Source organism: Sminthopsis crassicaudata, chromosome 1, assembly GCF_048593235.1.
Source record: "Sminthopsis crassicaudata isolate SCR6 chromosome 1, ASM4859323v1, whole genome shotgun sequence".
Taxonomy (NCBI): Eukaryota; Metazoa; Chordata; class Mammalia; order Dasyuromorphia; family Dasyuridae; genus Sminthopsis; species Sminthopsis crassicaudata.
The window spans coordinates 233,401,672-233,414,581 of NC_133617.1; positions in this window are offsets into that span (position 1 = coordinate 233,401,672).

A 12,910-nucleotide genomic window follows, 5' to 3' on the forward strand; every position below is an offset into this window, starting at 1 on the left:
AAACCTTTTGGAATATCCAGAATGTATTCTCTTTCCCTGAATTTCACTCTATGATAAATAGTATTATAAGGGAAGTTCTAAGCTATTGATATTTTATAAGCAAAAGTTATCTTTTAAGTTAAGAATTGCCTTTGTTATAATTAATATTATTTGTTACATGTTTTCACTTTTATTTTTTTAAGTTCCCAGCAGAAGATAATTTTACATTCTACTCTCAAATTGAAGTTATAAATACATTTATATATCCTCAGTTGTGGGTTTTGTTTAAATTAATTTTTTGTTGATTTATTTGAAAGTCTGGTCATCAGTAATAGGTATATTCAGAATGATCCTTTAAAGATGACTCATTTTTCCCACTACAAGGTTATCTGATTAAAATCCTTATTGTCTTCTTTTTAAGAGTTTAGGCTTGGTATGATGGTATATGACTGATTCCTGCTACAGAAAAGAGACTGTAGGTAGTGGATCCATTAAATTCAGGGTTATTAAACTGCAATAGGGCTACATCAAAGTAATGACTAATATGGTGAACTCCTAAGACTGAATGCAATTTGACTAAAGAGGTTTGCCTAATACATGCTGGAAAAATATTTTAGGATCATTATTAGGATTGGGCCTGAGTGTGTACTGCACTTCTAGCCTATGCAAGATAGGGAGAGATTTAGTCTCCAAAAGAAAGGTTGATTAGGTTTGGAGAAAAATGGCTCATTTTCATTACATATGGTTCCTTACAAATATCGGTGCTATTTTGTGTGGTAGGAAGAAATAAAAATAGGAAACTAAATTAAATATGTAGCTTTTATTGTATCTGTATTAAATTATGATTTCTTTGTAAATGAGAAAGAAGTCATATGTAACACTTTTTAAAAAAAGTTTTAAGAATGATTTCAGAGTTAGTCAAGAGCATTGGGGGGGGGGGTTGTTATTGGTTTTTTGCTTTTAAAAGAGTTGCCTAGAGAAGGTATTATAATTTGGGAATGTTCAAGTATAGAACTGTACACTAAATAGTCTATTATTAAAAAGTGGATTTTTAATAAATTAATTATGTTATAACATATTCCTTAAGTGTGCTCAGAAGTGATTAATCAACTAGGACAATTTATAGGCTATCCTTGCAAATAGAAAACCATCATTAAGACAGACTTTTCTGATTAATTTTTTATTAACAATAATATATGAAAATTCATCTCATATGAAGATGACCATAATTTGACTTTAGAAAGTTTGTCTTTTCCTATTAGCCCTTAATATTTAGAGTTTGTAACATTGACTTCTGCTCTTTATTAATTTACTACATGGTTCCTACCAGAAAAATTAGCCAAGGAGACAGAATTCACAGGTTTTACAATGACAAATATACAGTGAGTCTTTTTATAAATCACATTGGGTGATAGGCCATTAATTCTATCAAAATTTAGATAAACTTTATTGGCTTTTAATCTACGGCATAAATGTAGTGTGATCATGAATCTTTAATACAGTGAATAGGTGTTAAACCATATAAAGTAAACCATAGTTGTACTACTGAATTATCCCACTAGAGGACAGTGTTAGATAGCTCTATAGATATCACATGCATATTTGTGGGAAAGTTGGCTACACAGAATCTGATGGCTAAAAGTTTGTGGTGATGGTGCATTGTCAGGGCTTTTAACACCTAACCTCATCCACTTTATTCCATCCATATACTTACTAAGATGATTCTTCTAAAACTCACTTCTGACTTTGTCACTTCCCTACTCAGTATTCTCTGGTGGTTCCTTACTTGATTTCTTGACACCCTAGAACAGACTACTTCCTGCTCCCTAAACAATACCACCAGAAACTATATTATGCTTTTTTGTCTGAGGACCTCATCTAATCTTCTGTTTCTCTGTCTAAATTCAGTCTCCAATGGTTAACATACTCCTATTCTTTTTTATTTTATCAGGCCCAGTCCAGTAATTCTGAATCCACATGATTAACTCCTTGATATCTGCTTATTTATCCTCTACATTACAGTGTCATTCCAAATTTGCTAGTATACCTTGCAAGTGTATCTTCTAGAACTCCCATTCCATAGTTAACAAACTTCCTTTAATTTTAAACTTCTTTTTGTTTCTTCAGTCTTCTAAAACTGAGACCTAGTTACTTCTAGGTAATATCATTGCATCTCTGGCAGTCCTTTCTAGTACTAGTTGCATTTTCTCTCACCCTGAACTTTAGTCCAAACAGGAGTCATTCTTTGTTATCCATTGCTAATTTTAGACTCTTTCCCCTTCCTACCATCATTTAGAAACTGTATTTCATGCTATTCAAATTTGTCGCCCAATCTAAAATCTGGTTTTACTAACCCTTTATATCCCCCAAAACAGTTTGCCTCCTTTCACAATGAGTTCAATACCTAGTTCAAATTTCCTTTCTATTCCAAATCCTTACATTAATTTTAATGTGTTAACTGAAAATAAATGACTAAAGAGTCACAAAGAATAATCAATTGCTGCTAACTCAAAAAAAATACCCAGGAAGCTCACACAGTTAAATGTTAACTCTTTAAATCACTGTTAACTCTTAAAAAAAAAATAAAAATAAAAATAGGGCCAACAGCAGTCAACGCAAAAAACTTTTTTCTTTTGAAGGAGATAAACTAGATATGTACTGGGACCTCTAGAAGGAATCCTGTTTTAATAATGGGCAAATTTTAATACATTTAGCAATGGTTATGTAGTGAAAATGAGGGATAATAGCAACAATGAGATGTTTGATTCATAGCAGAATAGCAGGATTTTTTGACTGGAACATGCATCTTGCAGATGTTATCTAAACTCGGGAACTGCCTGGTATGAAATGATTTTGGGATTTTGTTGCAGCTTAGTTTATCCAAAGGGTGAGAATTGTTACTTTAAATGCACAGGTTGCTTGCTGGGCCTTAGCTTTGGAAAATCTGTGTCCTAATAGTAAAAAGATGAGTGGTATTGGCATGGGGATCCTGACACATGCATATTGATAATGCCATTGAATAGCATATTTCCAATTAGCTGTTTCAATTTCCTTCATTCCCAACTATGTAGAGGGATGGTTATAGCCTTCATTTATCATTTTCCACAAGTATTATACTTGCATATTCAAAACCTTGAAATACTTTTATCCAGTCATCTTTTATCATTCCATCTTTCCCTGTTCATTACTGCCTTTTAATTCTATTGTTTATTTCATCATTAATTCCTCTTCTCCTGTATTTATATCACACATGTTCCTACTGCACTTGATTTTTCCATTCTGGTCCCTTAGTGAACCACTTAAATTCCAAATGATTTTTCCCTAGTTATATGCTATTATTGTTGGAGGAAATCAAGAAACTGCTGACCAAGTTTACTATAAATTTGTCATCTAATCACCATCTAATCGATTATTCCATTTCCAACAATGACTTCCAATTCTCTTCTCGTTTCCCACATCTTGCTCTCCCATCGTCACAACTAAGGAGCTTCCTTACCCCAAGGACAGTCACTAAGAGATTCTATTTATTTTTCATAACCTATTTCATTTCAGTCTGATGAAGGTGTGGCCTTTCTTGCCATAGCCCCAACATGTATTCTTGATCTAATCCCCTCTCTTCTTTCTTACCAGATTACCCCCACTATGACCCTCTCAAATCTATAGTTTATATCCATTTCCTTCCCTGTTTCTGTAAATATATCTTCCACCTTAAAAAACCCTCCACTATTTCCACCAATTCTTTGTCTCTCTTTTGTTAAACTAAAGTAGTCTACATTTAACATCTCTACTCCTCAGCTCTTCTAATCTTATTGCAATCTGGCCTCTCATATCAGTTTACCAGTGATATCAAGCCTAAACTAATGGCCTCTTCTTGAGCCTCATCCTTCTTGACCTTTCTACAGCATTTAAAACTTTTGGATACTTATCTTTCCTCCCGGATGCTCTTCCATCTGTTTTTTTTTTTTTTTATGAAATTGTTCTCTCTTGATTCTTATATCTCTCTGCTCTTTTGGTCTCTTTTATTTGATGTTTATATCATACCCACTGAGTTTCCCAAGGCTCCATCTTTGTCCCTCTATATTTGATATGTTTGGTCATTTGGTGACTTCATCATTTTAATCACTGCCACTATATAGGTGGTTCCCAAATACAGTTTACAGGGCTCCAGCCCTTAATCACTAATTACCTACTGTTCATTTAAAATTGCCATTGCCATTTCAAACTCTGCATGTTGAAAGCAGAATTTATCTCCTCTCCTCCAATCCTGCCTTCTTTTGAATTTCCTAATTACTTTTAAAAGTATTCCAAAATCCATGTCATATAGGCTTGATGACCTAGGCGTCATCCCCAACTCTCTATTCTTCATTCTACATATCCAATCTTTTGTCTTGTCATTTTTACCTTGTCTACTGTTTTCTTGATTCATAGTTGCCACCTATTTCAAATCCTTATGATCTTATTTAGACTGTTGCAATGTCTTACTTTGTCTCCCTGCTTTTATTTGTGCCTCCTCCTTTTCTGATTCATTCTCTCCACAGCTGCCAAAGTGATTTTTCTAAAGTTCAGGCCTGACCATATACTCAGACTCTAGTTTGCTCTCTTGACTACAGGATAAAAAAAAAAAAAAAAAAAAAAAAAAAATTTCTCTGGTATTTAAAACTCTTTAACAAGCCAGTCCTTTTCCTGTTTTTTTTCCAAGCTTCTTTCTGTGCCTCATCCCTAGTTTTTTCAAGGTTCAGTTCATAGATCATCTTCTGCAGGAGACTTTTGTTTTCCTTAGCTGCTAGTAGCTAGTAGCTGTCCCTAGACGGGCCTAATTTTAATTTAGTCTAGTGGTATTTCATGTTTGGAATTTGAATGAAAAAATTTGCTCAAACCCATCAATAGCTAACAAAAGGAGGATTTCTTAACCACATCAAGCAACTGAAATTCATGAAGGATGCAACATTTATTCAGTTGGACACAACTTTCTTGCCTTAGAGTTGGCTTTGTTGATCTACGGTTCAGAAGCCCAAAGTGAGGATTTCCTGACTCTTCATGGCTTGGTTTTTAAACCTTGGTCTCCTGGAGCAGTTAAGTCTCAAAAATATTTTCAAAACCTTCTTACTGATTTATTTTTTAAAATTAAAGCTTTTTATTTTCAAAATATATACATGGATAGTTTTCGACATTCACCTCTATAAAAATTCTAATTTTTTTCCCTCCCTTGACCCCAAGTGATTCAATATGTTAAGCATGAGCAATTCCTCTATACATATTTCCATAAATATACTACACAAGAAAAGTCAGATCAAAAAGGGAAAAAAATGAGAAAACAAAATGCAAGCAAACAATAAATATAGTGAAAATGCTATGTTGTGGTCCACATTCAATTCCTATTCTCTAGATTCAGATGACTTTCTTCATCACAAGACCATTGGAACTAGTCTGAATCCCTCACTGTTGAAAACCATGTCCATCAGAATTGATATAATTTTGTTGCCGTGTTTAATGTCCTGGTTCTGTTCATTTCACTTAGCATCAGTTCATGTTTCTTCAGGCCTTTCTGAAATCACCCTGTTATTTCTTAAAAACTTTCAAAATCTTTTAAGGAAGATTAGCCTCACCAGGGTGGAATAGGATCTTAGACTATTACTTCTATGTTCTAAAGAAGGAATGTTCCTGGAGGAGAATGGTCATAGATTTGGATGGGAAAAAATTATATATTTTCACTAGCATTTCGTTTCCTTCGTAATTATATGTATTTTATTGATGCATTTAAAAATATTTTGATAAGATGGTCTGTCTTTACCAGGTTGATTGGTTGGTTGTTGGTTTTCATTCTCAAAGAGAACCAAAATGATAATCACTGTTAAGAATTGTTACAATGTATCTGATTGCTGATCAGAGCTTGGAGTGCTCTGCCATAGGTTGGACACAAATAATCCCCATGAACTTTTATAGTAGACACCCTTAATTGCTCATTTCAAGTTTCTTCTGGGCTAATTCATTTCTGTTTTGCTCATAGAGGATACCTCTGATGAGGGTGCTGATGTCTCCCATATCATACAATCAATTCTAAAACCTTGAGAGTGTCTTTGTATCATTTTTTTTTTTTTTCTGACCACCTTGTGAATGCCTGTGTAAGTTTTTTGGCAAGCGAACTTTTGGCTTCAGAATTATGTGACCAGCCCAATATAGTTGTGCTCTTGGCAATTGGAATGCTTGGTAGTTTAGTTTGAGAAAAGACCTCAGTGTCTGGCATCTTATCCTGCCAGGTGATATTCCTAAAACAATTCCAAAGGAAATGATTATTTCCGGCATGGCGCTGGTACACTCCAGTTTTCACAGGCAAATATTTGGTAATCAGTCTAATACACTCTTCTCTCTCAACCTCCCAAACACTGAGCTAGCTCTGGCAATGTGTGTGTCAATTCCTAATCTCTCAGGCCACGGGCAACTAAATATATGCCATTCTGTAAGGTGTTTTTTTTTTTTAAACCTGTTTTTCTAAGGTCAGTTAAAATTTAAATGTGACCCTTGAAAATTTCCCAAAATTGATAACTGGTGGGATAGTCTGGATTAAGAGAATTCAGTTGCGTCTAAAATTTAGTTTAAAAGATTTTGAGTGAAATTCAGGCACCCAGGATTCACAGCCCCAGTCACCACTTGATCCTGATGGCACTTAAGGAGCCTGGGGTCTCGCGCTATTTACTTCCGGGCTAGTGGGCGGAGTGCCCGGGAGGGGGGGAAGGGAGGTGTATCCTTCGCTTGATGCTGGTGGTTTGCTTGCCACTACCACTGGGCAGCAGAGGAGATAAAGCCAATGAAGTGAAAATTACTGACCATTTTAAAGTAGGTAGAGGTCCGCAGCACTTCGCGTGGCCCAACCTCGGAAGGGAGTCAGTGAGCGGTCCTTCCCTCAAGCGCGCGTCTTGCGCCCCTACCACTTCACCTCCTTGAGGCCTCCTGCCCGCTGCTGTTTGTGGAGGCACTCCTGGCTTCTGTGGTCCTATTACACCTCCTCGTACCCTGACTCTTCTTCAGGATCTGTGAACACAGAGAGGCTGTGCGTCCATCCGGCTTTTATAGTAACTCCCAGCTCTATGCGACCCTCCCCCCTCCACGCGTTCTTGAGAGAGTTGTGGAAACTAATGGTGGTTCCAAGTGATTCAGGAAACACATTTAAGGAAAAAGAAAAAGGGTTTTATTCATAATTTTTTTTTTTGACGTGAGTTACTTCTCAAGACACTATAAATTTTCTGTTTCTGACATCAGTTGCTTCAACCGGCCGCCCTTAAAAAAAAAAATCTCTGAGATAATATTCCGTGTATACTTCCCTCTCTCCCCAGCCTCCTTTTTTGCAAATCACTAAATTCTATTAAATTTTTTTTAAAAAATAATTTTATATTTTGTTCAAAACTGCATACTCTTTGACGTATCCCAGAGAGGTCATAAAAAAGGGAAAAGGATCCACATGTGCAAAAAATGTATGTAGCAGTTTCAATAGTTACTGTTGCATCATTCAATTTCATCAAAAACCTGAAAGTTTAAATATATAAAATGTAATCAAAGCACTACTTCACTACTGCAGCCACCAACACAAGTCCACTAAAGCCTATTTTTCACCTCTACAAAACAATTTATTTTTTCCGAATTTCAGCACTATTTCATATCTCTTTCCATTAGGGGTTAATGATAAAGTAGATAAAAGATAGTCAGGAAGAGGGAAAAAAAGCAAAAATCTTACAGAATTTCACTGGTTGGCCATTTGACCTAAATTATTGAAACAGAAAATAAGACTTAGACATAAAGAAATAGGACAAATAATGGTTTAGTTAGTAAATTTCCGGAAATGCTTTTAAAGTTATGAAGATAGGTTTTGCAACCTGGAAAAGTATGACAGCTGAGTTAGAATTAAGGACATTAAGAAAAGTAGTAAAGTTAAGCAAAAAGTTACTTCCTGATTAGAAGAAACTTTAGTTTTACCATACTGAAGGTATTGAATATACAGCATAAAAATACAGAGTAAAATCCATTAAAGTAAGAAAACCAGAAGGGGTAGAATTGGTCTTTGTTCTGGTAATCTCCTGTTTTAGTTTTTCCAAGAGTGGAAGTTAATATGAACACACATCTTAAAACTGTTGAAATGACCCTGGAAAACAGAAAAAGTTGTACAATTGGAAACTCTTCAGTATTCTAAGAAAAAACATTCAGCACTTAATTTTGCCAGATAGTTTACTTCTGGATACACTATTTGTAAATGCTGTAAATTTTTTTGTGAAATCCTTAGTTTTCTAAAAGCATCAAGGAATACCCATCTGCTTGAGTCTGTGATCTTTTTTGTGAAAATGTGAAATCACTTCATCATTTAATAAAATTTCCTTCTGGATTTCTATAAACCTACAACTTTTCTTTTCTTAAAAATCCTCTTGATAAGTAATATCCATGAGGTTGAATTAATTTAGGATGGTTATTTGATCTCTGTGGACCTCATCCACAAAAGGGATACATTTATATTAATCACTAATCTATTTTATAATGTTGGGTTTTTTTTTTTTTTTTTCTCAGAGAAATGGCCAAGGAGTTGGAAAGGACAGTAATAATAGGCTGAATTGGGAGGCAGTGTATTATAGTGAAGAGAGTCTTGAATTGGAGTCAGGGGATTTAGGTTCAGATAGTGGCTTTAGCACTACCTATATGTCCTTAAGCGAGGCATTTAATATCTGTGGATCTTGGCTTTCCCCTCTATAAAAGCTAGAGTTTGGAAGAGGTGATGTTGAAGGTAGGTCCTTCCACATCAAAATCTAGATTCCTCTATTAACAAGAGACAATGTGTGCAATATAGTGTAATTTGAATTCTGTGAGCTTTTGAATTTAGTTTTAACTTAGTTCTTCTTTTCTTCATCAGGAAACTGAATTTCTTAACTATATGTGAATAATACATGTTTTTGTTTGTTCAAGGATCTACCCAACCAATATGTTGGGAAACTTCCTGGGTTCCACTGACATTAGGAGAACCTATGCCAAATGGCTCAGAATTTGTCCATCTGTTATTCCTTACTATTTCCACATAACTAGCCAGCTTTTTCAATCATACATTTCTTTGATGATACCCTTTGCACTGCTTCTGCATAATTTTTTTGGTAATGTTGCAGTTTACCCTTTGGGCATTTTTCAACTTTAGGTCTTTGGCAGTTATCCATTTCTTTTCTCTTAACCATATAACATCACTGGAAGGCTATTGATATTAAAAAATATGGGCCTCAGTGGCAGGGAGAGCATAGGGTTACTTTAAAAAAAAAAAAAAAAAAGTTTTCTGAAGGCAATCCAGCTCATTCTTCTTTTCTGGATCTAATTATCATCCGTTTGTAGTTATCTGTTAGATATGGAAAATCTCTATACAATTTTCTTAACAACTACATATCATAACATGCATAGTAGGTGGCAGTGTAATGTTGTGGATAGGTCATTGGATTTGAAATGAGGAAGACAGATTCAGATCTCCCCTTAGACACATACTAGCTATGTGATCCCAGGCAACTCATTTAACTGTTCTGTGCTTCAGTTTCCTTGTCTGTAAAAGGAAGGAAGACTGGACTTAATGGCCTTCCAGGTCCCTTTCATTTTTAAATCTATAATCTTATATACATATTCCAAATTCTTAAGTGGTTCCATGTTTAATAAGCTTCATATTTTTGATCGGACTAAAATAAATGAAATTGTGAATGCTGAAGAAGTTGGTTCAAATCAACTCTAGTAGAAATATCTGAACTGAATGCCTCTGTCAGAGATGTTAGAGAGGACATTATTCACATATGTGTGTTGGTCTAAAAAGTCTCAGAAGTCCCTTACACCTTTAAAAATCCTGTAAGTCCCATGTTGGGGGTTAGAAAAGGAGATTTACATCTGACCCCTGTGGAAGATTTCAGCAAATTTCAGAAAGGCAGTTGTGACAAAGAAGGTTTCCTCAGTAGTGACTGATTTGGAATCAATCATGCAACAAACATTTTACTGATGAGACATGTTTCATGCAGTGGGCTAGATTTTGGGAGAAAACTGAAATCTGTTGAAGATCTTAGCTTAAAAAGGCCAAGGTCTCTCACTGGATCCAGGGCCATCTCCAATCGTCCTGATCTATACTTGGCCACTGGACCCAGATGGCTCTGGAGAGGAAAGTAACATTGGTGACCTCACACAACTCTCCCTTGATTACATCCAACTCACTTGCATGTCACGGTATCCCCTCCCTGATGTCATGGTCCTCTTTGAGAACAAAGGCCAAACAACAACACTACAGAGATAACTTGCTTCCTTCCCCAATTTTTCCCTTTATATATCTCAATTTATCTATCTAAAGAGGATCTAGATAGGGGAGAGAGGATGCATAGGTTAAACAAGGAAATGTTGTACGTCTTAATATTTGTTTGGATCAGGCTTAGCAATAGCCACCAAAGAAAAGGTTTGTCATTGTGGACTGAAATCAGCAGCTTGGAAAATCAATTGCCACAAAACCCTCTACCTATATGCTACCAAAAGTTTCTTCTCTTTATTCCAGCCATCTATTTATTATCTTTGATGTCCCCACTCCCAGTAAGCAAGTGGTAAGGACCCTGGTTTACCTCCTTTTTTATGCATTATAAATTTTCTACAGTTTGATTTTATTCTCAGTTCCACATTCTCTCACTCTCCTTGCTTCTCCTCTACCCACTGAGAAGGCAAGAAAATCAAATCCTATTAGCAATATCACATCTGTATAGTTGTTGGAGGGAGCTGGGTGGTACAGTGGATAGAATGCAGAGCCTAGAATCAGGAAAACTCATCTTCCTGAATTCAAATATAGTCTTAAGCCCTCTTAAACCCCTACTAGCTGTATGACCCAGGGCAAGTCACTTAACCCTGTTTGGTCATTTATAAAATAAGCTGAAGAAGAAAATGGCAAAGCACTCTAGTATTGTTGCCAAAAAAAACCCCAAAACTCAATGGGTCATGAAGAGTTGGATATGACTGAAATGACTCAATAACAATAACAAATAGTTATTGGCATGCCCCTTTTGAAAGATTATTAATCCCTTGTAAAGGGCTGAAACTCTTAAAAGGTGTGTTTGAATCAGACAACCAAGCACTTAAGGCTAATTACCTGTTGGATAATAACTCTCTTAGAATATGTTTGGGAAAATGGCCCTTCTCACTATTCCATGCTGGCTCGATCTATTGGTGTATACAGACAATCTTAGGAGACATTAGAGGGTGGAGTGAGACAAGCCAGATTTACTTTGCAGCAGGACCAGGAGAAGGGAGGTTGGTGGAGAGCTTGTGGCAGTTTCGTCCATCTCCTTCACTTCTCCCCCTAAGACCAAGGACTTTTGCTTATTTTGACTCTGGCTGATCCTGAGATCTTCAGGGAGCTAGTCCGGAATTTACATTTTGGTGACCAATGTGTGAACCAAGGACCCTAATTTCTTTCTTTTCTTTTTTTTTTTTTTTTTTTTTTTAATTATAACTTTTTGTTTACAAGATATATGCATGGGTAATTTTTCAGCATTGACAACTGCAAAACCTTTTGTTCCAATTTTTCCCTTCCTTCCTCCTACCCCCCTCCTCCAGATGGCAGGTTGACCAATACATGTTACATATGTTAAAGTATAAATTAAATAAAATATATGAATACATGTCCAAACAGTTATTTTGCTGTACAAAAAGAATCGGCCTTTGAAAGAGTGTACAATTAACCTGTGAAGGAAATCAAAAATGCAGGTGGACAAAAATAAGGGTATTGGGAATTCTATGTAGTGGTTCATAGTCATCTCCCAGAGTTCTTTGGGTTGGTGTAGCTGGTTCAATTCATTACTGCTCTATTGGGACTGATTTGGTTCATGTCATTGTTGAAGATGGCCACATCCATCAGAATTGATCATCATATAGTATTGTTGTTGAAGTATATAATGATCTCCTGCTCCTGCTCATTTCACTCAGCATCAGTTCATTCAAGTCTCTCCAGGTCTTTCTGAAATCATCCTGTTGGTCATTTCTTACAGAACAATAATATTCCATAATATTCATATACCACAATTTATTCAGCTATTCTCCAATTGATGGACATCCACTCAGTTTTCAGTTTCTGGCCACTACAAAGAGGGCTGCCACAAACATTCTTGCACATACAGGTCCCTTTCCCTTCTTTAAGATCTCTTTGGGATATAATCCCAGTAGTAACACTGCTGGATCAAAGGGTATGCACAATTTGATAACTTTTTGAGCATAGTTCCAAATTGCTCTCCAGAATGGCTGGATATATTCACAATTCCACCAACAATGTATCAGTGTCCCTGGTTTCCCATCTTTCCTCCAATATTCTGCATTATCTTTCCCTCTCATTCTAGCCAATCTGACAGGTATGTAGTGGGATCTCAGAGTTGTCTTAATTTGCATTTCTCTGATTAATAATGACTCGGAGCATCTTTTCATATGGCTAGAAATAGTTTCAATTTCTTCATCTGAGAATTGTCTGTTCATATCTTTTGACCATTTATCAATTGGAGAGTGGCTTGATTTCTTACAAATTAGAGTCAATTCTTTATATATTTTGGAAATGAGGCCTTTATCATAACCTTTGACTGTAAAATGTTTTCCCAGTTTATTGCTTCCTTTCTAAGCTTGTCTGCATTAGTTTTGTTTGTACAAAAGCTTTTCAAGTTGATATAATCAAAATTTTCTATTTTGTGATCAATATGATGTCTAGTTCCTCTTTAGTCATAAATTCCTTCCTCTTCCACAGGTTTGAGAGGTAAACTATCCTATGTTCTTCTAATTTATTTATATGCTCATTCTTTATGCCTAGGTCATGAACCCAAGTGTGGGTCAATACCTACTTTCTGCCATATTAATTTCCAATTTTCCCAGCAGTTTTTGTCCGCCAGTGAGTTTTTATGCCAAAAGCTGGGGTCTTCGA